Raw genomic sequence first — 27,571 nt, forward strand, 5'->3', positions numbered from 1 at the left:
GGTTCACCAAGATAGACCTTCGTGGTGCGTACAACCTTGTGCGCATTAAGCAAGGTGATGAATGGAAAACCGCATTCAATACGCCCGAAGGTCATTTTGAGTACTTGGTGATGCCTTTTGGGCTCTCCAATGCGCCTTCAGTTTTTCAGTCCTTTATGCATGACATTTTCCGGAAGTATCTGGATAAATTTTTGATTGTTTATCTGGATGATATTTTGGTTTTTTCTGATAATTGGGATTCGCATGTGGAGCAGGTCAGGTTGGTCTTTAAAATTTTGCGTGAAAATTCTTTGTTTGTCAAGGGCTCAAAGTGTCTCTTTGGTGTACAGAAGGTTCCCTTTTTGGGGTTCATTTTTTCCCCTTCTGCTGTGGAGATGGACCCAGTCAAGGTCCGAGCTATTCTTGATTGGACTCAGCCCTCGTCAGTTAAGAGTCTTCAGAAGTTCTTGGGCTTCGCTAACTTCTACCGTCGTTTTATTGCTAATTTTTCTAGCATTGTGAAACCTTTGACGGATATGACCAAGAAGGGCTCCGATGTAGCTAACTGGGCTCCTGCTGCCGTGGAGGCTTTCCAGGAGTTGAAACGCCGGTTTACTTCGGCGCCTGTTTTGTGCCAGCCTGACGTCTCACTTCCCTTTCAGGTTGAGGTGGATGCTTCGGAGATTGGGGCAGGGGCCGTTTTGTCGCAGAGAGGCCCTGGTTGCTCTGTTATGAAACCTTGTGCCTTTTTCTCTAGGAAGTTTTCGCCTGCCGAGCGAAATTATGATGTGGGCAATCGGGAGTTGTTGGCCATGAAATGGGCATTTGAGGAGTGGCGTCATTGGCTCGAGGGTGCTAAGCATCGTGTGGTGGTCTTGACTGATCACAAAAATCTGATGTATCTCGAGTCTGCTAAACGCCTTAATCCGAGACAGGCCCGCTGGTCATTGTTTTTCTCCCGCTTTGATTTTGTTGTCTCGTATTTACCAGGTTCAAAGAATGTGAAGGCCGATGCTCTTTCTAGGAGCTTTGTGCCTGATGCTCCTGGAGTCGCTGATCCTGTTGGTAATATTAAAGATGGAGTTATCTTGTCAGCTATTTCTCCGGATCTGCGACGTGTGTTGCAGAGATTTCAGGCTGATAGGCCTGAGTCTTGTCCACCTGACAGACTGTTTGTCCCGGATAAGTGGACCAGCAGAGTCATTTCCGAGGTTCATTCCTCGGTGTTGGCAGGTCACCCGGGAATTTTTGGCACCAGAGATCTGGTGGCCAGGTCCTTTTGGTGGCCTTCCTTGTCAAGGGATGTGCGGTCATTTGTGCAGTCCTGTGGGACTTGTGCTCGAGCTAAGCCTTGCTGTTCTCGTGCCAGCGGTTTGCTCTTGCCCTTGCCTGTCCCGAAGAGACCTTGGACACATATCTCCATGGATTTCATTTCTGATCTTCCGCTATCTCAGGGCATGTCCGTTATCTGGGTGATATGTGATCGCTTCTCCAAGATGGTCCATTTGGTTCCCTTGCCTAAGCTGCCTTCCTCTTCCGATCTGGTTCCTGTGTTTTTCCAGAACGTGGTTCGTTTGCACGGCATCCCTGAGAATATTGTGTCAGACAGAGGATCCCAGTTCGTTTCCAGGTTCTGGCGATCCTTTTGTAGTAGGATGGGCATTGATTTGTCGTTTTCGTCTGCTTTCCATCCTCAGACTAATGGACAGACGTAGCGAACCAATCAGACGTTGGAGGCTTATTTGAGGTGTTTTGTCTCTGCTGATCAGGACGATTGGGTGACATTCTTGCCGTTGGCTGAGTTTGCCCTTAATAATCGGGCTAGTTCCGCCACCTTGGTTTCGCCTTTTTTCTGCAACTCTGGTTTCCATCCTCGCTTTTCTTCGGGTCATGTGGAGCCTTCTGACTGTCCTGGGGTGGATTCTGTGGTGGATAGGTTGCAGCAGATCTGGAATCATGTGGTGGACAACTTGAAGTTGTCACAGGAGAAGGCTCAGCGCTTTGCCAACCGCCGCCGCGGTGTGGGTCCCCGACTACGCGTTGGGGATTTGGTATGGCTTTCTTCCCGCTTTGTTCCTATGAAGGTCTCCTCTCCCAAATTTAAACCTCGTTTTATTGGGCCTTACAAGATATTGGAAATCCTTAATCCTGTATCTTTTCGTCTGGATCTTCCTGTGTCGTTTGCTATTCACAATGTATTTCATAGGTCCTTGTTGCGGCGGTACATTGTGCCTGTAGTTCCTTCTGCTGAGCCTCCTGCTCCGGTGTTGGTTGAGGGCGAGTTGGAGTACGTGGTGGAGAAGATCTTGGATTCTCGCCTCTCCAGGCGGAGGCTTCAGTACCTGGTCAAGTGGAAGGGCTATGGTCAGGAGGATAATTCCTGGGTGGTCGCCTCTGATGTTCATGCGGCCGATTTAGTTCGTGCCTTTCATGCCGCTCATCCTGATCGCCCTGGTGGTCGTGGTGAGGGTTCGGTGACCCCTCACTAAGGGGGGGGTACTGTTGTGAATTTGCTTTTTGCTCCCTCTAGTGGTTACTAGTTTTTTGACTCTGGTTTTTCTGTCATTCCTTTTATCCGCACCTGGGTCGTTAGTTAGGGGTGTTGCTATTTAAGCTCCCTGGACCTTCAGTTCAATGCCTGGCAACGTAGTTATCAGAGCTAGTCTGCTGTGCTCTTGTCTACTGATCCTGGTTCCAGTTATATCAGCTAAGTCTGCCTTTTGCTTTTTGCTATTTGTTTTGGTTTTGTATTTTTGTCCAGCTTGTTCCAAATCTATATCCTGACCTTTGCTGGAAGCTCTAGGGGGCTGGTGTTCTCCCCCCGGACCGTTAGACGGTTCGGGGGTTCTTGAATTTCCAGTGTGGATTTTGATAGGGTTTTTGTTGACCATATAAGTTACCTTTCTTTATTCTGCTATCAGTAAGCGGGCCTCTCTGTGCTAAACCTGATTCATTTCTGTGTTTGTCATTTCCTCTTACCTCACCGTCATTATTTGTGGGGGGCTTCTATCCTGCTTTGGGGTCCCCTTCTCTGGAGGCAAGAAAGGTCTTTGTTTTCCTCTACTAGGGGTAGCTAGATTCTCCGGCTGGCGCGTGTCATCTAGAATCAACGTAGGAATGATCCCCGGCTACTTCTAGTGTTGGCGTTAGGAGTAGATATATGGTCAACCCAGTTACCACTGCCCTATGAGCTGGATTTTGTATTCTGCAGACTTCCACGTTCCTCTGAGACCCTCGCCATTGGGGTCATAACAGAGCCCCCTCCCTGCGCGATGCTTCCCTATGCCGCCGGAACACTGCATCATCTTTGATCGCAGCATTTCGGGGGTTAATGTGCCAGGAGCGGTCCGTGACTGCTCCTGGCACATAGTGCCGGATGTCAGCTGCGATAGTCAGCTAACACCCAGCGGCGATCGGCCGTGCTCCCTCCGTGAGTGCGGCTGATCGCGCTGGATGTACTATTCCGTCCATGGGAAGTAGGGCCCACCCCACATGGACGGAATAGTACGTTCAATGGTAGAAAGGGGTTAATTACCCCTTATATTGCTCCATATAGTATTATGAGACCCATATAATGCTCCATACTGTATTATAGGCCCCATATAATGTTCCATACAGTATAATTTGCCCAATATAATGCTCCATACAGTATAATGGGCCCCATATAATGCTCCATACAGAATAGTGAGCCATTATATTGCTCCATAAAGCATAATGGGACCAATGGAATGCTCTATACAGTATAATGGGCCCCATATAATGCCTCATACAGTATAAGGGGCACCATATAATGATCCATGCAGTTTAAAGGGTCCCATATAATGCTTTATACATGCACAAAAAAATCAAATACTTACTTCACCTTGTTCCCTACAGCTCTGGTCTCATCAGCGTCTTCTGACTCTCTGCAGTGCAGCTCAGTACAGAGGTCGCACTGTAGTGATGTCATTGTGCCCTCTGTCCTGAGATCTCACAGAGAAGATGCTGAAGACACTGGAGCTGCAGGAAAAGGGGAGAGGACTCCCCTAACTCACAGGACCCATAGTGTGGAGGACAAATGGGTCCCCAGATTCATCCAGGACCCCGACACTTGCCCGGGTGTGCCAGGGGGTGACTCTTGTCCTGGCCAAAGGCACCCTAGTCCAACACTGATAAGAGGGACATACCTGAACTGTGGGTGCAGAGAAGAGCAACCAAGATTAAGGTAATGGGTAGACTGCAATGCCAACATAGGTTATGAAACTTGGATTTATTCAGTTTGGAAAAGCGATAGCTTAGGGGCGATCTTATTGAAATGTACAAATACAGTATATGATGGGACCGTACAGAGATGTTTCTATTGAGCTTTTAACTCCTCACGTCGGAATCCCACCCTTTGATGTGGGCTCCGGCACTTAGCCCACATCTTTCCCGGCACATGTCTGCTGTTACTGATATTGGCCCTGATTTATCATCTATGGACTTTAATCTAAGCAGTAAAACTAAAATTAAGTATCTGGCAATTGTCGTTAAAAAGGTGCAACTACATATGTCCAGAATCAATCATAAACACAATGGCTCTTTGTTCAGAACATTAATGAAAAAATATTTGGCATTTACTCAAGAATACGGTAATTATATTACTATATTTATATATTTATGCTAAAAACCAAGGCAACTGGAATTTTCTGAAAATTTAATTATATGTGAATGTTATAATTTCTGATGGTTATAAATAACTCTCACTAGCAGTCTGTTTTGTTTCATTTCTGCAAGTCGGTACCTGCTGTACCGTGTCAGGCAAATATCCTAAAGGGGCTGCCCTTGAAATTGGAATTCCAGTCACTTGCATGACAAGCTAACATTACATGGTAGATGCCACAAACACCTGATCTTCACCACGCACATTTCATTTTTTATTGCAATGTAAATGAGTCACACCACTCAAGAAGTAACAAATCTAGTTAATTGTCTTTCTACGCTACAAAAATGCTGCAGATTTCAGAGTTCTCATCAAATTCTATGTTATTATAACTGTAGAACAAACCATTTCACTCACAGTTCACAATTTATTTAAAACCAAATTTAGGCTATGTGCACACGTTGCGTGTTTTTCGCATTTTTTTTCCAAGCTAAAAACGCTTCAAAAACACTTCCCATTATTTCTAATGGAATTCCGCATAGTTGTGTACATGTTGTGTTTTTTTCCGCAAAAAAAATGCATCGCGGTAAAAAACACAGCATGTTCATTAATTTTGTGAAATTTCCGCGTTTTTTGTCGCTATTTATTGTATTGGGAAGATCCGTTAAAAAAATGCGCAAAAAACGTGAGAAAAATGCGAAAAAACGCGAGCGTATTTCCTGTGAAAGGAGTCAGGTTTCGCTCAGGAAAATTCTGCAGACATTCTGCAACGTGTGCACATAGCCTAAAATACATCCTAAACAGTTCACCTTAATGGAATAGAAGAACCTCACAATATTACAAAGCATTAAAGGACAATTTAGAACTTCTGCAACTGACTGTTAACGGCTTTTTGTAACACAAAAAAATAACAAATACCAACAAGAACCAAAGGCAGTTGAGAAAGTCATTCTGCTGTGATAGGCTCAGGGCCATGTACACAAGGCTAGGAAATGTTTTTAGCAACTATTGTGTTCCATGCTTGTCATCCTATGTTTACACAGATTTCTGCCTAGGCTCAACAGCTTGCCATCTTTGGCCATGCTTGGAAATTCCACCACCTCTATGATCTGGCTCTACATCAAGAAATTGCAGCAAATGTCCTTCTTGTCAAAATTTGAAAATTACACACGTGGTCAAAATTGTTAGTACCCTTCTTTTAATGACAGAAAAACCCACAATGGTCACAGAAATAACTTGAATCTGACAAAAGTAATAATAAATAAAAGATCTATGAAAATGAACAAATGAAAGTCAGACATTGCTTTTCAACCATGTTTCCACAGAATTTAAATAAAAATAAAACTCATGAAATAGGTCTGGGCGGAAATGAGGTACCCCTGAAAATAATGTGACAAACGGGACATGTTAAATCAAGGTGTGTCCACTAACTAGCATCACAGGTATCTACAATCTTGGAATCAGTGAGTGTTCCTGTATAAAGGGCAACACATACTCACTGTGCTGTTTGGTGACATGGTGTTTATCACACTCAACATGGACCAGAGGAAGCGAAGGAAAGAGTTGTCTCAGGAGATTAGAAAGAAAATTATAGACAAACATGTTAAAGGTAAAAGTTATAAGACCATCTCCAAGCAGCTAAATGTTCCTGTGACTATAGTTGCACATATTATTCAGAAATTTAAGATCCATGGACTGTACCCAACCTACCTGGACGTGGCTGCAGGAGGAAAATTGATGACAAATAAAAGAGACGGATAACAAATGGTAACAAAAGCCCAGAAAAACTTTTAAACAGATTAAAGGTGAACTTTAGGCTCAAGGAACATCAGTGTCAGATCGCACCATCCGTCGTTGTATGAGCCAAAGTGGACTTCATGGGAGATGACCAAGGAGAACACCATTGTTGAAAAAAATCATAAAAAAAGCCAGACTGGAATTTGTCAAACTGCATGTCGACAAGCCACAAAGCTTCTGGGAGAATGTCCTGACAGGTGAGACAAAAATTGAACTTTTTAGCAAGGCACTTCAGCTCTATGTTCACAGATGGAAAAATTAAGAATATTAAGAAAATTACACTGTCCCTACTGTGAAACATGGAGGAGGCTCTGTTATATTCTAGGGCTGCTTTGCTGCATCTGGCACAGGGTGTCTAGAATCTGTGCAGGGCACAATGAAATCTCAAGACTATCAAGGGATTCTAGGGAAAAATGTGCTGCCCAGTAAAGCTTGGTCTCACAGGTCATGGGTCTTGCAACAGGATAATGACCCAAAACACACAGCTAAAAACACCCAGGAAAGGCTAAGAGGAAAGCATTGGACTATTCTGAAGTGGCCTTCTATGAGCCCTGACCTAAATCCTATATCTGGAAAAGGCAACCTTCAAACATGAGACAACTGGAGCAGTTTGCTCTTGAGGGGAGTGGGCCAAAATACCTGTCGAGAGGTGCAGAAGTTTCATTGACAGTTACAGGAATCGTTTGATTGCAGTCATTGCCTCAAAAGGTTGAGCAACAAAATATTAAGTTAAGGCTGCTATCATTTCTGTCCAGGCCTATTTCATGAGTTTTATTTATTTTTTTTAATTCTGTGGAAGCATGGATGAAAAGCAATGTCTGACTTTCATTTGTTCATTTTCATAGATCTTTTATTTTTGTCAGATTCAAGTTATTTCTGTGACCATTGTGGGTTTTCCTGTCATTAAATGAGGGGTGCCAACAATCTTGACCAAGTGTGAATGTACCTGGGAATTCATCTACAGTGATAGTGACAATTTTGACTCTTTAAGTTGCAGAATGAAAATGACAAATTTGCCATTGTAGTGGTGCCCAATACTTTTTATTTAAAAAAAAAAACAACAACAAAAAAACGTTTTTTGCATCATCATACTTTTATTTTGAGAACTATAATTTTTCAACTGATAAATTCATGTGGAGGCTTGTTTTTTGCAGGATTTTATTAGTACCATTTTGTAATGCATAACATTTTTTGATTGCTTTCTATTCTAATTTTTGGGATGCAGGATGAACAATTCAGGAATAGTTTTTTGTTTTGCCTTTTATCAGTTTTATTCTTCAAGTCAGTACTATTACAGAGATAAACAACTTTCTTTTTTATGTTTTCATGCTTTTACACAATGAAAACAATTTTATAGAAAAAAATATTATTTTTGCATCGCTATATTCTGAGCCCCAAAGTTAATTTCATTTTTTCTTTAAATCAAATAGTAAAACTGGAGAGGCAAAAAGTGAAAATAGAGTCTTATCTGATGACCAAGTGGTATAAAATATTATAGGTCCTCTCATCTTATAGGATTGTGACAGTCACAACTGCTGTAGAAGCATGCAAGGGCTGTAGCAGGACCACCAAGGAGATAAGTTGCAAAAAATTTGGAATATGGTGGTTTAGAGTCCGTGCTGCCCAAGATTCAAAGATACGATCACACACAAAAGTGAAGCATGAAGGCGGTTTATTTTGTCAATGTGTTGAAAATTAAAAAATAAATTTTTCCAGAAAAAATTTTGGTTTTGCCCCAAAGTTTTCATTTTCCCAAGGATAACAGAAGAAAATGGACCATACAATTTGTAGTGAAATTTCTTCTGAGTACACTGATACTCCATACGTAGCATAAAACTATTATTTGGGCACATAACAGAGCTCGGAAGTGAAGGTGTGCCAATTGAATTTTGGAGTGCAATTATGGCGGAATAGATTGTGGATGCCATGACACATTTAAAGAGCCCTTGACAGACCAAAACAGTCGAAACCCCAAGTGACCCCATTGTGGAAACTATACCTCTTGAGGTATTCATGTAGGAGTGTAGTGAGCATTTTTAAACCTTAGGTGATTAACAGAATTCTATAACATTGGGATGAGTCAATGGAAAATTACCATTTTTTAAAATTCAAATGTTGCTTTGGCCCCAAGATTTTAATTTTCAAAAGGGATAATAGGAGGAATTCAATGGTACAATTTGTTACGCAATTTCTTCTGAGAACGTCAATACCCCATATGTGGTTCCAAACTTATTTTGAGCCACAGTACAAAGCTCAGAAGTCAAGAAGAAGCACCACATTGGAATTCAGATGTTGCTGGAATTGTTTGAGAGTGCCATGTCACTTTGGCAGAGCCCCTAGGGTGCAAGAAAAGCAGACCCCCATATGTGACCTAATTTTACAAACTACACCCTAAATGAATTAATCTAGGGATGCAGTGATCATATTGACACCACGGGTGTGTCACAGAATTTTATATCATTGGGAAGTGATGAAAAAAATTATTGCATTTTTACCACAAAAAATTGTTTTAGCCCCCAGATTTTATATTTCACACTGAGAAATTTCTGATGAATGTCAAAATACACCATATGCGGCTGTGCACCACTACTTAGCCACACAGCAACACTCGGGAGGGACGGAGCGATATTTTACTCTTGGAGCACAGATTTTTCTAGAATAGTTTGCTGACTCCTTATATAGTGTCCCTAAGTGCTAGAAGAAAAAAATACCTCCTAAAGTGACCCCACTTTTTAAATATACCTCTTTGGGAATTTATCTACAGGTGTAATGACAGTTTTACTCTATGAGTGTTTTCCAAAAACAAGCAGCAGTGGATGTTGCTGAGTGAAAACTGCAAATCTGCCATTGTGCCCATGCTTAGTAGGGACCAGAATGTTGTATTGCCCAGTACACTATTCCCATCTCGTGCTTCTGGAGACATGCACCTGTAAATTAAGCGGATTCTCATCACTACAGAAATACCCAACATGTGGACATTAAATGTGGTTTTACGCACACTGTGGGGCTCAAGAGGAAGGGATCATTTGGATTTGGGAGTGCAGAGAGATTGCTGAATTTCTTTTGCGGAATGTGGAGCTATTTCACTTTTCCAGAGCCTTTGTGTTACCATTAATGCGAAAGCCCCCTATATTTCCATTAACAAATGACAGACCTGAGTGGGGACTTGATTTTTTTTTTGTGGATTGAGTGGAAGCTTTTATTGGGAACATTTTGCATAACATTTGGATCAGATTTATCCTGTGATTTTCATTGAGCATTTAAATTGGGGTTTCCATCTAAATCTCTGAATTATATGATTCAGGTGAAGTGCCCAACGGATCCAATCACTATAATTAGGCAACAGAATTACTCTAGAATCTGTTTGGCCTCTGTTTACTGGTGTTCTTTTCAGAAGTGCACAAAACTGCACTTTTATGAACGTTTAAAAAGACAGACAGCACTGGATCACAGGCCAGACAGCATCCACAGTGTCTCCATATTCCTTATAGGGAATCTTCCATCAGAATCAAGTATTTCAGAGATTTACATGGAAACCCAAGTGTTAGTGCTCACTGTAGAGAGAAGGATAAATGTGAGAAGAGCCTTTCTGCAATTTATCAACAGCAGTAGTGTTGAGCGATACCGTCCGATACTTGAAAGTATCGGTATCGGAAAGTATCGGCCGATACCGGCAAAGTATCGGATCCAATCCGATACCGATACCCGATACCAATACAAGTCAATGGGACTCAAGTATCGGACGGTATTCCTGATGGTTCCCAGGGTCTGAAGGAGAGGAAACTCTCCTTCAGGCCCTGGGAACCATATTAATGTGTAAAAGAAAGAATTAAAATAAAAAATATTGCTATACTCACCTGTCCGACGCAGCCGGGACCTCAGCGAGGGAACCGGCAGCGTTGTTTGTTTAAAATTCGCGCTTTTACTTGGTTACGTGAGGTCCCGGCTTGTGATTGGTCAGGGCGGCCATGTTGCCGGGACGCGGACCAATCACAGCAAGCCGTGACGAAATTACGTCACGGCTTGCTGTGATTGGTCCGCGTCCCGGCAACATGGCCGCCATTAACCAATCACAAGCCGTGACGTCACGGGAGGCTGGACATGCGCGTATTTTGAAAAGCGCGCGTGTCCAGCCTCCAGTGACGTCCCGGCAACATGGCCGCCATTAACCAATCACAAGCCGTGACGTCACGGGAGGCTGGACACGCGCGCTTTTCAAAATACGCGCATGTCCAGCCTCCCGTGACGTCACGGCTTGTGATTGGTTAATGGCGGCCATGTTGCCGGGACGTCACTGGAGGCTGGACACGCGCGCTTTTCAAAATACGCGCATGTCCAGCCTCCCGTGACGTCACGGCTTGTGATTGGTTAATGGCGGCCATGTTGCCGGGACGCGGACCAATCACAGCAAGCCGTGACGTAATTTCGTCACGGCTTGCTGTGATTGGTCCGCGTCCCGGCAACATGGCCGCCCTGACCAATCACAAGCCGGGACTTCACGTAACCAAGTAAAAGCGCGAAATTTAAACAAACAACGCTGCCGGTTCCCTCGCTGAGATCCCGGCTGCGTCGGACAGGTGAGTATAGCGATATTTTTTATTTTAATTCTCTTTTTTACACATTATTACATTAATGTTGTTGCGATACCCGATACCCGATACCACAAAAGTATCGGATCTCGGTATCGGAAATTCCGATACAGCAAGTATCGGCCGATACCCGATACTTGCAGTATCGGAATGCTCAACACTAAACAGCAGTTCAATAATTTGTTCTATTTATTTTTTACGCCGTTCCTTGTGCGGTATAAGTGATTAAATGACTTAATTTTTTGGATCGGTGGCAATTTTTTTTTACATCGCCATGTTTTAAGAGCTATAATTATTTCCATATTCCCGTTGTCATAGTCATGTTAGGGCTTGTTTTTTTCGGGAGGAGTTGACGTTTCTATTGTTACCATTTTCGGGCGCATATCAATTTTTGATCGCTTTCTATTCTGGTTTCTAGGAGGCTTGTCTATTGAGGGACAAGATGACATTTTCAGAGATACTATTTTATTTACATTCCTCTTTTTGATCACGTTTAATTCCACTTTTTGTTTGGTGGTATTATAAAAAAAGCTGTTTTTTGCATAATGTTTTTTTCCAGGTGTTCAGTAAAGGGGTTAAAAAGTGTGACAGTTTAATAGATCAGGTCTTTCCAGATGCGTACAAATATGTGTACTTTATTTGTTTATTTTTACATTTCTGGGTATTTTTTTTTTACTTTTTTTTTATTATTTTGTGTTTTTTTAAATATATATTTTTACAATATTTTTTACTTTTTTACTTAGTCTCTCTATGGGACTTTAACCCCTTCATGACCCAGCCTATTTTGGCCTTAATGACCTTGCCGTTTTTTGCAATTCTGACCAGTGTCCCTTTATGAGGTAATAACTCAGGAACGCTTCAACGGATCCTAGCGATTCTGAGATTGTTTTTTCGTGACATATTGGGCTTCATGTTAGTGGTAAATTTAGGTCGATAATTTCTGAGTTTATTTGTGAAAAAAACGGAAATTTGGCGAAAATTTTGAAAATTTCGCAATTTTCACATTTTGAATTTTTATTCTGTTAAACCAGAGAGTTATGTGACATAAAATAGTTAATAAATAACGTTTCCCACATGTCTACTTTACATCAGCACAATTTTGGAAACAATTTTTTTTTTCTGCTAGGAAGTTATAAGGGTTAAAATTTGACCAGTGATTTCTCATTTTTACAACAAAATTTACAAAACCATTTTTTTTAGGGACCACCTCACATTTGAAGTCATTTTGAGGGTTCTATATGGCTGAAAATACCCAAAAGTGACACCATTCTAAAAACTGCACCCCTCACGGTGCTCAAAACCACATTCAAGAAGTTTATTAACCCTTCAGGTGTTTCACAGCAGCAGAAGCAACATGGAAGTAAAAAATGAACATTTAACTTTTTAGTCACAAAAATGATCTTTTAGCAACAATTTTTTTATTTTCCCAAGGGTAAAAGGAGAAACTGGACCAGGGACGTTGTTGTCCAATTTGAGTACGCTGATACCTCATATGTGGGGGTAAACCACTGTTTGGGCGCACGGCATGGCTCGGAAGGGAAGGAGCGCCATTTGACTTTTTGAATGAAAAATTGGCTCCAATCTTTAGCGGACACCATGTCGCGTTTGGAGAGCCCCCGTGTGCCTAAACATTGGAGCTCCCCCACAAGTGACCACATTTTGGAAACTAGACCCCCCAAGGAACTTATCTAGAAGCATAGTGAGCACTTTAAACCACCAGGTGCTTCACAAATTGATCCGTAAAAATGAAAAAGTACTTTTTTTTCACAAAAAAATTATTTTAGCCTCAATTTTTTCATTTTCACATGGGCAACAGGATAAAATGGATCCTAAATTTTGTTGGGCAATTTCTCCTGAGTACACCAATACCTCACATATGGGGGTAAACCACTGTTTGGGCACATGGTAAGGCTCGGAAGGGAAGGAGCGCCATTTGACTTTTTGAATGAAAAATTATCTCCATCGTTAGTGGACACCATGTCGCGTTTGGAAAGCCCCTGTGTGCCTAAACATTGGAGCTCCTCCACAAGTGACCCCATTTTGGAAACTAGACCCCCCATGGAACTCATCTAGAGGCATAGTGAGCACTTTAAACCCCCAGGTGCTTCACAAATTGATCCGCAAAAATGAAAAAGTACTTTTTTTTCACACAAAATTTCTTTTAGCCTCAATTCTTTCATTTTCACATGGGCAACAGGATAAAATGGATCCTAAAATTTGTTGGGCAATTTCTCCTGAGTATGCCGATACCTCATATGTGGGGGTAAACCACTGTTTGGGTGCACGGCAAGGCTCGGAAGGGGAGGCGTGCCATTTGACTTTTTGAATGGAAAATTAGCTCCAATCGTTAGCGGACACCATGTCGCGTTTGGAGAGCCCCTGTGTGCCTAAACATTGGAGCTCCCCTACAAGTGACCCCATTTTGGAAACTAGACCCCCCAAGGAACTTATCTAGATGCATAGTGAGCACTTATAACCCCCAGGTGCTTCACAGAAGTTTATAACGCAGAGCCGTGAAAATAAAAAAATAATTTTTCTTTCCTCAAAAATGATTTTTAGCCCAGAATTTTTTATTTTCCCAAGGGTAATAGGAGAAATTGGACCCCAAATGTTGTTGTCCAGTTTGTCCTGAGTACGATGATACCCCATATGTGGGGGTAAACCACTGTTTGGGCGCACGGCAGGGCTCGGAAGGGAAGGCATGACATTTGGCTTTTTGAATGGAAAATTAGCTCCAATCATTAGCGGACACCATGTCGCGTTTGGAGAGCCCCTGTGTGCCTAAAAATTGGAGCTCCCGCACAAGTGACCCCATTTTGGAAACTAGACCTCCCAAGGAACTAATCTAGATGTGTGGTGAGCACTTTGAAACCCCAAGTGCTTCACAGAAGTTTATAACGCAGAGCCATGAAAATAAAAAATAATTTTTATTTTCTCAAAAATGATTTTTTAGCCCACAATTTTTTATTTTCCCAAGGTTAACAGGAGAAATTGGACCCCAAAAGTTGTTGTCCAGTTTCTCCTGAGTACGCTGATACCCCATATGTGGGGGTAAACCACTGTTTTGGCACACGTCGGGGTTCGGAAGGGAAGTAGTAACGTTTTGAAATGCAGACTTTGATGGAATGCTCAGCGGGCGTCAGGTTGCGTTTGCAGAGCCCCTGATGTGCCTAAACAGTAGGAACTCCCCACAATTGACTCCATTTTGGAAACTAGACCCCCAAGGGAACTTATCTAGATGTGTAGTGAGCACTTTGAACCCCCAAGTGCTTCACAGAAGTTTATAACGCAGAGCCGTGAAAATAAAAAATGTGTTTCCTTTCCTCAAAAATATTTTTTTAGCCCAGAATTTTTTTATTTTTCCAAGAGTAACAGGAGAAATTGGACCCCAAAAGTTGTTGTCCAGTTTCTCCTGAGTACGCTGATACCCCATATGTGGGGGTAAACCACTGTTTTGGCACATGCCGGGGCTCGGAAGGGAAGTAGTGACGTTTTGGAATGCAGACTTTGATGGAATGGTCTGCGGGCATCATGTTACGTTTGCAGAGCCCCTGATATGCCTAAACAGTAGAAACCCCCCACAAGTGACCCCATTTTGGAAACTAGACCCCCCAAGGAACTTATCTAGATGTGTGGTGAGCACGTTCAACCCCCAAGTGCTTCACAGAAGTTTACAACGCAGAGCCGTGAAAATAAAAAATCATTTTTCTTTCCTCAAAAAAGATGTTTTAGCAAGCAATTTTTTATTTTCACAAGGGTAACAGGAGAATTTGGACCCCAATATTTGTTGCCCAGTTTGTTGTGAGTACGCTGATACCCCATATGTGGGGGTAAACCACTGTTTGGGCACACGTCAGGGCTCGGAAGGGAAGTAGTGACATTTGAAATGCAGACTTTGATGGAATGGTCTGCGGGCATCACATTGCATTTGCAGAGCCCCTGATGTGCCTAAACAGTAGAAACACCCCACAAGTGACCCCATTTTGGAAACTAGACCCCCGAAGGAACTTATCTAGATGTGTGGTGAGCACTTTCAACCCCCAAGTGCTTCACAGAAGTTTATAACGCAGAGCCGTGAAAATAAAAAATAATTGTTCTTTCCTCAAAAATTATGTTTTAGCAAGTAATTTTTTATTTTTGCAAGGGTAACAGGAGAAATTGGACCCCAACAGTTGTTGCCCAGTTTGTCCTGAGTACGCTGGTACCCCAAATGTGGGGGTAAACCACTGTTTGGGCGCACGTCGGGGCTTGGAAGGGCGGGAGCACCATTTGACTTTTTGAACGCAAGATTGGCTGGAATCAATGGTGGCGCCATGTTGCGTTTGGAGACCCCTGATGTGCCTAAACAGTGGAAACCCCTCAATTCTAACTTCAACACTAACCCCAACACACCCCTAATCCTAATCCCAACTGTAGCCATAACCCTAATCACAACCCTAACCCCAACACACCCCTAACCACAACCCTAACCGCAACACACCCGTAACCCTAATTCCAACCCTAACCCTAATCCTAACCCTAATCCCAACCGTAACCCTAATCCCAACCCTAACCACAACTGTAACCCCAACACACCCCTAACCCTATCCGTAACCCTAACCACAAGCCTAATCTTAACCCTATTTCAAACCCTAGCCCTAATTCCAACCCTAACTCTAATTCCAACCCTAACCCTAAGGCTATGTGCCCACGTTGCGGATTCGTGTGAGATTTTTCCGCACGATTTTTGAAAAATCTGCAGGTAAAAGGCACTGCGTTTTACCTGCGGATTTACAGCAGATTTCCAGTGTTTTTTTGTGCGGATTTCACCTGCGGATTCCTATTGAGGAACAGGTGTAAAACGCTGCAGAATCCGCACAAAGAATTGACATGCTGCGGAAAATACAATGCAGCGTTTCTGCACGGAATTTTCCGTACCATGGGCACAGCGGATTTGGTTTTCCTTAGGTGTACATGGTACTGTAAACCTGATGGAAAACTGCTTCGAATTCGCAGCGGCCAATCCGCTGCGGATCCGCGGCCAATCCGCTGCGGATCCGCGGCCAATCCTCTGCGGATCCGCTGCCGATCCGCTGCGGATCCGCTGCGGATCCGCGGCCGATCCGCTGCCGATCCGCGGCCGATCCGCTGCGGATCCGCGGCCGATCCGCTGCCGATCCGCGGCCGATCCGCTCTGTGTGCACATGCCATAACCCTAACCCTAACCCTACCCGTAACCCTAACCCTACCCCTAACCCTACCCCTAGTTCTAACCCTAACCCTAGTGGAAAAAGAAAAAAAAATATTTTCTTTATTTTATTATTGTCCCTACCTATGGGGGTGATAAAGGGGGATGGTTTATTTATTCTTTTTTTATTGTGATCGCTGCGATAGAACCTACCACAGCGATCAAAATGTACTTGTAATGAATCTGCCGGCTGGCAGATTCGGCGGGCGCACTGCGCATGCGCCCGCCATTTTCCAAGATGGCGGCGCCCATGGAGAAGACGGCCGGACACCGGGAGGGACATCAAAGCTAGGTAAGTATGGGGGGGTGGGATCGGAACACGGGGGGGGGATCGGAGGACCGGGGGAGCGGACAAGAGGACCGGGGGAGCGGACAGGAGGGAGGAGGGGAGCGGACAGGAGATCGGGGCAGAAAGGACGACTGGGGGGGCGATCGGTGGGGTGGGGGGGGGCAGATCGGGGTCTCCAGCCATGGCAGATGCTATTGCAGCATCGGCCATGGCTGGATTGTAATATTTCACCATTTTCATAGGTGAAATATTACAAATCGCTCTGATTGGCTGTTTCACTTTCAACAGCCAATCAGAGCGATCGTAGCCACGGGGGGGTGAAGCCACCCCCCCTGGGCTGAAGTACCACTCCCCCTGTCTCTGCAGATCGGGTGAAAATGGAGTTAACCCTTTCACCTGATCTGCAGGGATGCGATCTTTCCATGACGCCACATAGGCGTCATGGGTCGGATTGGCACGGGTTTTCATGACGCCTACGTGGCGTCAAAGGTCGGGAAGGGGTTAACTTTTATCACTTTGATCTCTGATACAATGAATTGCAGTGCACCAGCATTGCAATGTTTTATACCTGTCAGTGTTTACACTGACAGAAGCATCTTAGACCATGCTCTCAGCATGGTCTAACATGATTACCATAGCTTGAAGACCCGGAGGTTATAATGACGATGATCGGATCCTCGTGATGACGTTACGGAGGCGCAGTTCGGACGGGAGAGGAAGACCCCTCCCTCTCCCAGCCTCCTAAATGTTGCGTTTGATATCAATCGCAGCGTTTAGGGGTTAAACCGGGCACCGATCCTGGTGTGACAGCTGGGACTTGACTATCACATAACGCAAGCTCCCAGCGGCGATTGCGCAGGCATAACTCCTGTGCCGTGCATGTACTCCATGACATACCTATACTGTATCTCATCACTAGGAAACTCCTATCCGACCAGGAAGTATAGGTACTTCAAATGTTATGAAGGGGTTATCTTTAACTTTTTTGTTCTCTGATCACTGCGCTTATGCACTGCAATACAAATGTTTATCAGTGCATTAGTCCTGTCATTTTAATAATGACAGAACGCCTGTTAGACCCTGTTTCTGGCGTTAATACAATCTATGGAACCCTATTATTTTAGAGGCACTCCCTATCTGGCACACTGTCTATATAGCATTTTTGGGAGGAGGAGGTAATCAGAGTTATGACGCAATTTCTAAATTATTAGAGTTTTTGTAGGTTGGAAATAGATGGAGATGGTGCTAGAAATGTGAAGAGTCAAATGTGTCTTTTTATAAACTCTAGATGAGACATAGCTGGAAGAAGTCTTCATGTCGGCTTGGACCAAATGGAAAATACTAGAAAAGTAAACAACCCCAATCATAAAGATTTCGCTGGGAGAACTCTGCCTGAACCCTCTTTACACTGCCTGGCAGTTTAGGCCTCTTTCACACTTCTGTCTTTTGGAATCCGTCGCAATCCGTTGTTTTGGGCAAAAAAGGGATCCTGCAAATGTGCTCGTAGGATGCGTTTTTTGCCCATAGACTTGTGTTAGCGACAGATCGCAACAGATGGCCACACGTCGCGTCCGTCGTGCGACGGATCCGTCATGTTTGGCGGACGGTCGTCACAAAAAAAGTTCAATGTAACTTTTTTTGTCTGTCGCGTCCGCCATTTTCGACCGCGCATGCGCAGCCGAAACTCCGCCCCCTCCTCCCCGGACTGCACAATGGGCAGCGGATGCGTCGAAAAACTGCATCCGCTGCCCACGTCGTGCAAAACTTTCACAACGTCCGCATTGCGACGGACCCGTACCGACGGAAGTGTGAAAGAGGCCTTATCAGTCATTTTCAATTGCAGTCATGACTGGACAACCCTTATTAATGGTGCTGCTTTCCCCACCGGTGTGCTATGATCAATATTCATCAGGGGTTTACCGTGAGCCATGTAGCCAGTCAGCAACCAAACCACAATAACAATAACAGTAATTTTTTTGACAAATGGATTAGATTTATTGTGTAATATTACACTGAGCAGTACTAACTTGAAAATTATGAACAATATCAGATTGATGAGAGGAGACAACTTGTCCCCATCCCTGATTAGCTATTTGCAGGACCAGCAGAGGCCGTATATAAACTGTGTATAGAGAGGAGCAGATAGCTGATTGGTGGGTGGGTGCTTGGTGTCGGCCCTCCAATGATCTAATATTGGTGAATATTCCATGCATAAATCATCGATGTCAAAGTAGTAGAAAGCCCCTTTAAAAGAGCCAAATTTTTCTTAAGGCCAGCCGTGTTCCTACATAGTATAAATGAGGCATTTTTTACTCTGTGTTTTTTTTGTGCAGAAAATCTGCTGTTGTTAACTGTCCAAGCAAAGTGGATGTAATTTTATGAAAACTCCTGCCCACTCTGTTTCCAAAGACACCGTTGAACTGTGCGGGATTTTTGGTGCATATATTCTCAATAGCTTTCCATGGGGAGTCTGAACAAAAACATTAAAAAATGCTGCACCAAAATGCATCAAATAAAATGGAAAACTTAGAGAAAAAACAATCAGACACGTGCGGATAATAATCCACGCTAACATGTGAGCAAGGTCTACATTGTTTCTCTGCCTCTGAACTTTGATGGAATAACAAAGCAGTTGTTCCTAGTAAACCTTTTGACAAGAGACCTCCTACAAGATTAAATGAATTGGCATGCAATGGTTCCCCAGCTTTCTTTTATTCAATGGGTGGTCTGGCACTTAAAATGTCCCTTCTATCGCTCTATCTTTACACCCTAATCACATTCGTCATTAGATTTATTATAAAATTCCCTACACTTCTCTATAAATGTGTTGTTTTTTACTGTACTTTCTGTGATGTTTTGTTTGAGAGGAGTCTCCAACAAAACATCACAGGAGGCAGGGGCTGAAATCACTTCCTTGCAACGTCTATCGGTCCTTCTGGAACAGGATATCACCAGGGGGCAGCACTGCAGTTACTTATTACAGTTTCTTGCATTGCCACTAGTGATGAGTGCAAGTGCTTGTTACTCATGCTTGCCTATGGTGCTGTGATTTTCAGGTCATCCCAGCATCTTTTGTGGCTGTCTAACAACCGTGAAACATGCTACAGTGGGGACTTGGACATATCACTCAAGCACCCGCAATACTCGGTGCATACCCAAGCACCCTAGGCAAACTTGAGTAAGGAGCACTTGCGCTCATCACTAATTGGTGCCCTTTGCAGGTGTCCTGGATCCATGGTCATAGAGATATAATCTGTGGGAGATGTGAGTGCAGTGCCGACACTCTGCTTCTATCCCCCGCTCCTTCTAACTGTGAAAGAAGATGAAGTCAGGGGGCAGAGATGAAAACAGGGAGTGACACTAGCAGCATCACCTGATGACAATCCATTTGAGGGTGGCGCTAGAAGCTGTTGGGCAGCGCTAGGGTCAATCAATACTCCTATCACTGTCCCCTGATTATGATTCATTTGAGGGCAGTGTATATTTAATAGGGATTGCAAAACTGGCAAGGAAGTGGGTGAAGAGCAAACCTAGCATTTCCTAGAGACTCGGTTGGTTAAAAGTTACCCTTAAAGGTAGGTTCATATGAGTGTATAAAAAAAGTTCAGCAATTCATGCAGAAAACTGTGATAATTTTTTTCTTACTTGTCATTCATGTGAAATCCACTTTTAAAGCAGCAGCTATTAATCATTTATGAGTAGAGATGAGCGAACATCATCGGCTCCCTTCATATTCGGCAACCCTAAGCGCTTACCAACGAAGCTGCATCAGGAACCCGGATACCTGAAGTGCTCCCGATAATCAGCTGTCCTGTGCCGCAGCTGCATGGAGAGCCTGACATGCATGTGTTGTGACTATCACACAGCTGCGACACATGCAGCTGCGGCGCCGAACAGCTGATTATCGGGAGCGCTCCAGGTAGCCGGGTCCCCGATGCAGCTATGCGGTAAGCACTATAGCTTGCCAAATAAGGAGGGACCCAAACATATTCACTCATCTCCATTTATGACATCATTTAAAGTTTTCTATGTTACAGAATTGCAATGTATCCTTAAAAACTGGATGCTATACTGTGTCTCTGTATGGCATAGGATTATTTTTTACACACTGATAGATTTGAATGATTGATTTACAGAGGAAACTAGCACATGATGCAAATTTTTACACATACAGATTAGTCGGGTGTAAAAAAAATCAGCCATCTGCACTTCCCCATGAAATATCATTGGTTTGATTGCAGTGCGTTATTTTTCACGGACAGCACTCGTACCAAAATTATGGTCATGTGAACGAGCACTAACAAAGGTGTTCTGGATTGTAAACTAACCCATCCTCTTTGATGGCTGTTTGCATGGAAAACATTTGGGGCGTTCATGAGAATCTAAAATAATCTGAAATAAGGATCATGTGTTTTGTCCTAAAGCAACACTGTTTATAGCTGTTAAACCAAATGTATTTTGCAAGTATAAGTTTAATGAGTGAAGAATTTGATTGTCTTTTCTAAGTTACAAGTATGTAAATATCCACTGTTTCCTAGCCCAAAATAAATATGTTGTTTGTTTAGAAAGCCTTAACATAGACACATTTGTGTTCTAAGCACATCCACAGAACAAAATGCACAACAGCATGTCTTTGGCAAGAGTTTCACAACTGGCTTCTCATGAAAATGCTAATAAGGTCTCAGCCTTGAACTGTGTTTGCTCTTTTTGGGAAATCCTCAACACCAGCATTCAATGATTCATTGCACAGTAATACAGTTCCTGTTATCAAGACGTACATTTTTTCATAATTATAAAACATTTAAATCAAATACTGATTTCTTTTATTGAAACCAATTTTATAAAAGAACATATATTTAAGATTGTTAAATCTAGACATGCATACAAAACTGTTTAATGGTTTAAAATATTACTTTAACCCCTTCATCCCTTCAGCTGCATCGGGGCTCGGAGGTGGAAGGGGGCTAACAATGAGGGCAATCTGGCCAGTTTCTCTGGCCCCGAGGGGCCCCTGGCCAGATTGCCCTCATGTGCGGTGGTCAGGGAGCGATCCCTACAACTCCGCTGCCTACTGGAGAAAACGGCAGCTGATCCGCCCTTTGCTTCCTGCCTGCACTTCTGGTTTGACACAGCCGCACAGCTGGATCATGTCAGCACATTCAGTGCATGCCTGTGTCAGAGAGGAAGCTACCGGCGGCGATGATGCTTTGGGGGAACATGCGGAGTGGTGAGCAGTGGTGTGTATGAGTATGGAGGTGGTGGAGAGGGCAATGATGAAAGTGGTGGAGAGGGTAATGATGAAGGAGGTGGAGAGGGCAATGATGGAGCTGGTGGAGAGGGCAATGATGGTGGTGGGGAGAACAATGATGGAGGTGTTGGAGAGGGTAATGATGGAGGTGGGGGAGAGGGCAATGATGGGGTGGTGGGGGAGAACAATGATGGAGGTGGTAGGGTAGCACAATGATGGAGGTGGGTGAGAGGGCAATGATGGGGTGGTGGGGAGAACAATGATGGAGGTGGGGGAGAGGACAATGATTGGATGCGAGGGGATGATGACAATGAGGGATGTGGGGATTGGGGTGGGAGGAAGGGGGACTTATAATGGACTTACAAACAGGGGAAGGAGGATGATAGATATGAATGTAAAATTAATTGGGTGGTGGAGGAGGGTGCTACGCTCTTGACAGTGTCCTCCTCCATCTCATAATGAGGCAGTCGGTGACTAGACAACCAGTCCATCAGCTCCTCCATTAGAAAAGAAGCTTTCCCATGCTCCATCAGCCATTACTGCATTATATACTGTATCTAACAAGACAGGATGGAATGTAATAAAGACACAGCTCTATATAATTCGATAGGTAAGGGATGGTGCTGTAAATAACAAGAGAGGGCACTGTGTAATAAGAGACAGCAATATACGTAATAAAGGAGACTGTCATATTCAGGTGCTTCCCACAAAATTAGAATATCATCTATCTATTGGGCATTGTCAAGAGGAAGATGAGAGTCACCAGACCCAACAATGTAGATGAGCTGAAGGATGCTATCAAAGCAACCTGGGCTTCCATAACACCTCAGCGGTGCCACAGGCTGATCGCATCCATGCCACACCGCAGTGATGCACTAATTGATGCAAAAGGAGCCCCGACCAAGTATTGAGTGCATTTACTGAACATACATTTCAGTAGGCCAATATTTCAGATTCGAAAATCATTTTTCAAGCTGGTGTTATAAAGTATTCTTTGGGTTTTCATTAGCTATAAGTCATAATCATCAACATTAACAGAAATAAACACTTGAAATAGATCACTCTTTTTGTAATGACTCTATACAATATATGAGTTTCACTTTTTGTATTGAAGAACTGAAATAAATAAACTTTTTGATGATATTCTAATTTTGTGAGAAGCACCTGTATATATGTGTATGTGTGTTTGTGGCTGTATTTTTATATACTTGATGGAGGCCCGATGCTATCGCATTGGGAGGGCGGTAATGTCACGATGGGGGCAGGCTTTGCAGCGCTGAGAATCTCTCCCCCATGTGCTCACCCACCTATCCCCTCTCTCTTTCCCCATGTGCTGACTTCTCCAGTCTGTGCTTTCTTCTTTGACCTGTTTACCCCATGTGCTATCCCAGTTGTCTGCTGTCTCCTTCGGGGCTGTGTTCTCCCCTCAAAGACAATACTGACATTACAGCAGGAGATTGCAGAGGATACATTTTGTGAGGTAAAATATTGTTTAAAAACAGTCAGTGAAATATTTTACCTGACAAAAGAAATCCTCTGTGATCCCCTGCTGTAATGTCAGTATTGTCTTTTGCTTCCTCCCCTGCCCAGGAGCTGTGGTATGCTCCGTACCCGGTCAGACACAGACAAGTTTTAAAATGAACTTTTGTTCGTGGGAAAACCTCTTTAAAGTGACCGGCTTCCTCTGCCTGTAGATACGTTGCGCATCTGCCACCGGGATCAGTCGAATGATTTACTGCGCCTGCGCGGAATTCACACAGGTGCAGTAAATCAGACCACCGCCATCTTTGTGCAGACAGATAGCGGCGGTCACATTAAAACTGCAAATGCGCTTCTCCTGTACAAAGATGGCGGCGGTCAGTGAATCAATCGGCTGATACCAGTGGCAGCGTGTTCCACTGGTGGTGCCACATAAGAGGCTGTGTACGGTGTATACATTGCGTGTGTGGTGTGTATGGCATATACAGTGTGTGTGGTGCGTACGGCACATACAGTGTGTGTTTGTGTGTGTGTGGTGCGTACGGCGTAAACAGTTTGTGTGTGTGTGTGGTGCGACGGTGTTCCACTGGTGGTACCACGCAAGGGTCTGGTACCACCAGCAGTTTCCATATTGAGACACCCATCACTTGGGTGTCCCAATATGGAGGTCGGTGAACTTCCGCCGCTTGGAATTCTGGGATCCTGACACATCTGGATGGAACATGATGTGAAGACATTACAAGGTTAGTATATATATATAGATATGTAGCTTTGTCACCATAAAAGGAGGGGGCACAGACACATTTCTTGCACAGGTGCCCCAAGTCGCCAGTGTCCGCCCCTGGGATCACACTTAGGGTATGTGCACACGTTGCAGATTCCATTGAAGATTTTTCTGCGTGGATTGTGCAGAATTTTCAGGTATAATGGCCTGCGTTTTACCTGCGGATTCCCTGCGGGTTTTCTGCGGATTTTGTGTGGATTTCGAGTGCGTTTTTACACCTGCGGATTCCTATAAAGGAATAGGTGTAAAATGCTGCGGAATCCGCACAAATAATTGACATGCTGCGGAAAATAAACTGCTGCTTTTCTGTGCTGAATTTTCCACAGCATGTGCACTGTGGATTTGGTTTTCCATATGTTTACATGGTACTGTACACCGCATGGAAAACTGCTGCGGATCCGCAGGCCGAAATCCACTGCGGATCCACAGCCAAATTCGCAACGTGTGTACATACCCTTATTCTGCGCTTTAGACTGAGCAATTGCATCGGTTTTTCTATATACGAAATCTCCGAATGATGTGATTCTGATGAAACCCTCTATGGGTCCAATCAGGATAATGAAGCAATGGAGCTATGTACTCTGTCTGACCTATGCTCAGCGGTGTTTTTCTTTTCAGAATTGCACAAAACTGGTATCCGACTGCACTTTTATGCATGCTTAAAAAGATGGACACCAATGGATCACAGGCCTGACAGCTTCCAGTGTCACCATCTGTCTTATTATAGCGAATCTTTGTCTGAATCAAGTATTTCAGAGATTTACATAGAAACCCCAGCGTAGAGCAAAGGATAAATGTGCACCGAGCCTTACTGTGATTTTTAGGAGGCAGAATGAATAAATCAATAAGTCAAGAATTTGTTCTATTTATTTTTTACGCCATTCCTTGTGCAGTATAAGTGATTAGACAACTCTATTTTTCGGGTCAGTGCGATTTTGTTTTATGCTTTGCCATATTTTGATAGCTACAATTTTGCCATATTTCTGCTGACAGATTCATGTGAAGGCTTGTTTTTTTTGCAGGATGAGCTGTTTTTATTTTATTGTTACCATTTTTAGGCACATGACAGTTTTTTGATCCCTTTCTATTCAAACTTTTGGAAGGCAGAATGAACAAAATTCAGCAATTCAGGAATTGTTTTTATATAGTAAAAGTGATTATACAACTTTATTGCTCAGGTCTGTACAATTACAGCGATACCACATTTATATAATTTTTTTATGTTTTGCCGCATTTACACAATAAAAACTATTTTATTGAAAAAAGAATTGTTTTTGCATCGCTTTATTCTGAGAGCTATAACTTTTTTAATTCTCCGCTGATGGAGCTGTATGGCAGGTAGTTTTTTGCAGGACAATATGACGTTTTCAATACCATTTTTACTTACATTCAACGTTTTGATCGTATTTTATCTCACTTTTTTGGCTGTATGATGGTAAAGCATAGTTTTTTGCCACTTTGTTTATTTTTTTATGGTGTTCATTGAAGGCATTAACTAGTACTTTATTTGTTTATATTTTTTTACATACAAATATGAATTTATGGGTATAATATTTTATTTCATTTTTTTATTATTTTGTGACTAAAAAAATAATAATAATATTTTTACAATTCTTTTTGTACTTTTTTTTACTTTTTTCTAAGTCCCTGTATGGAACTTTAACTTTAATTACTCTGATCACTGATATAATACATTGCAATGTACCAGCACTGCGATGCACTATACCTGTCAGTATTAGGCCGGAGACACACTGGTGCGAGATACGGCCGAGTCTCGGTGGTTAAAAGCAAGCTGTGGCACCGGCACTCCGGAGCGGAGCGTGCGGCTCCATGTATTGCTATGCAGCTGCACGCTCCGCTCCGGAATGCCGGTGCCACAGCTTGCTTTTAACCAGCGAGACTCGGCCGTATCTCGCACCAGTGTGTCTCCGGCCTTACACTGACAGAAGCCTTTTACACCATGCTCCTGGCATGGTTTATGCAGCCACCATCTCTGGCAGATTCGGAAGTCATCATGATGACATCAGATTGCCATAACCACCATCGGGCCCTGCTATGTGTAGCTAAAATGCTCATCTGCCATGAGCACTGGCCACGGGACGGTGCTCATAGCAATCCAGCAATTACAACCACAGGGGTCTTCTAAAAACCTCTTGTTGTGATGCCAATCCATCAGCGACCCTCGGTCATGTGACACGGGCCCCGATGGGCGGAGCAAGCTAATCACGTGCTTCCGGAGCAACCATGTTAAATGCAGCTGTCAGAGTTTGACAGCGGCATTTAACATGTTAACAGCTGCGGGTGGATGGCGATTCCACCTGTGGCTGTTTGGGGCACATGTCAGCTGATGAAAATTTGCTAGCTCATCGCCGGAGCCCATATCAAACAGAGTGTGGCGACCTATGATGTACCTACACGTCATAGGCTGTAAAGGTGTTAAGGCTATAAAGTGAGCATAAATCGCAACCTTTTCCATACCATGTATAAGAGCGTGTGCCACACTCGAAATGCGTCTGGTTCTATACATTTCTCTCCTGTGTTCCCCCGACCTTCCTTCACAATGGACATAATTCCACTACTATCCTTGTGATGTATCATTGCTTTAATTAATTGGAACAAAGCTACTTCATGTTTTACCTGCAAGATGGCGTCCTGTGAGCTGGATCAAATCTCCTTCTTGTGCATAAATCACACCCTGATGCATTCAGCACACCCAGGTTTCTTAACTCGCTGCCACAACTAATCAAACATATGGGGTGATGAGTCCCCAAAATATGTTACTGTCAGACAATCAAGACGTCGCTTACTTTCTGAAAGGCTATTGGATTCTTTTAGATCATACAAGGTCAAACTTATTAAAGATTTTAAGCTTTAATATAAAAATATACATTGCTTACAATAAATATATAAAAAGGGTAAAAATAAGACGACACACAAATTTGCAAAAGAGTTATAAAATAAAAAGTAAGAAATACAGAAATATCTAAACCTTTTCGTCTACAGTTATCGTCTGTTGTCCTGAGGGAAAGAGAAGTGACTCATGGATCGCATCAGCCCTTAGGCAGCTCCCACACGTGAACACCTTCTCTTTGTGTCACCCAGCTTTTCATAGCCCTGATAGGCTCATATTTCCAGGATGAGCCCAGTTGTGGTATTTCAAATACCCTGTGTCTTTCCTCCTCCCTTCCTCTCTGTATACAGACAGTAGGAAATATTCCTTCTTGTTACAACCATCTGCTAGCTCTGTGAAGCTGCCATGATTTGACACCTCTACATGCTCCCAGGAGAATCCCCCTGTGGCTGAGTTCCTGCAATAAGAGCAGGAGCCTTACCATTATATTCTTCCTTCACAGGGAGCTATGTGTCGTGGCTCATACAGTATATGGGTGGATGTCAGCATACTTAACTCTGCTGAATGTTAAGTGATACAATTAATATTAATATAAAATTATTATAATTAATATGTTAATATTAATATTGAGCAAAACTAATTTCAGCTTATTGGTTCGGCCTTCCACAACAGACATGGCCTCTCATGTGACCTCTTGGGAAAATTAA

At 43.3% G+C, this 27,571-nt stretch overlaps 1 long non-coding RNA gene across 1 annotated transcript in view; it reads right to left on the reverse strand.

Moving 5' to 3' along the window:
- The window catches only part of LOC143773696 (uncharacterized), a 60,578-nt gene extending 33,788 nt beyond the window's left edge, over nucleotides 1–26,790 (reverse strand). The window contains exon 1 of the long non-coding RNA XR_013215313.1: nucleotides 26,651–26,790. This is a non-coding gene — a long non-coding RNA (uncharacterized LOC143773696). The remainder of the gene's footprint in view (nucleotides 1–26,650) is intronic.
- Nucleotides 26,791–27,571: the final 781 nt, after the last annotated feature.

This window comes from Ranitomeya variabilis, chromosome 5 (genome assembly GCF_051348905.1).
Source record: "Ranitomeya variabilis isolate aRanVar5 chromosome 5, aRanVar5.hap1, whole genome shotgun sequence".
NCBI classification, from domain to species: Eukaryota; Metazoa; Chordata; class Amphibia; order Anura; family Dendrobatidae; genus Ranitomeya; species Ranitomeya variabilis.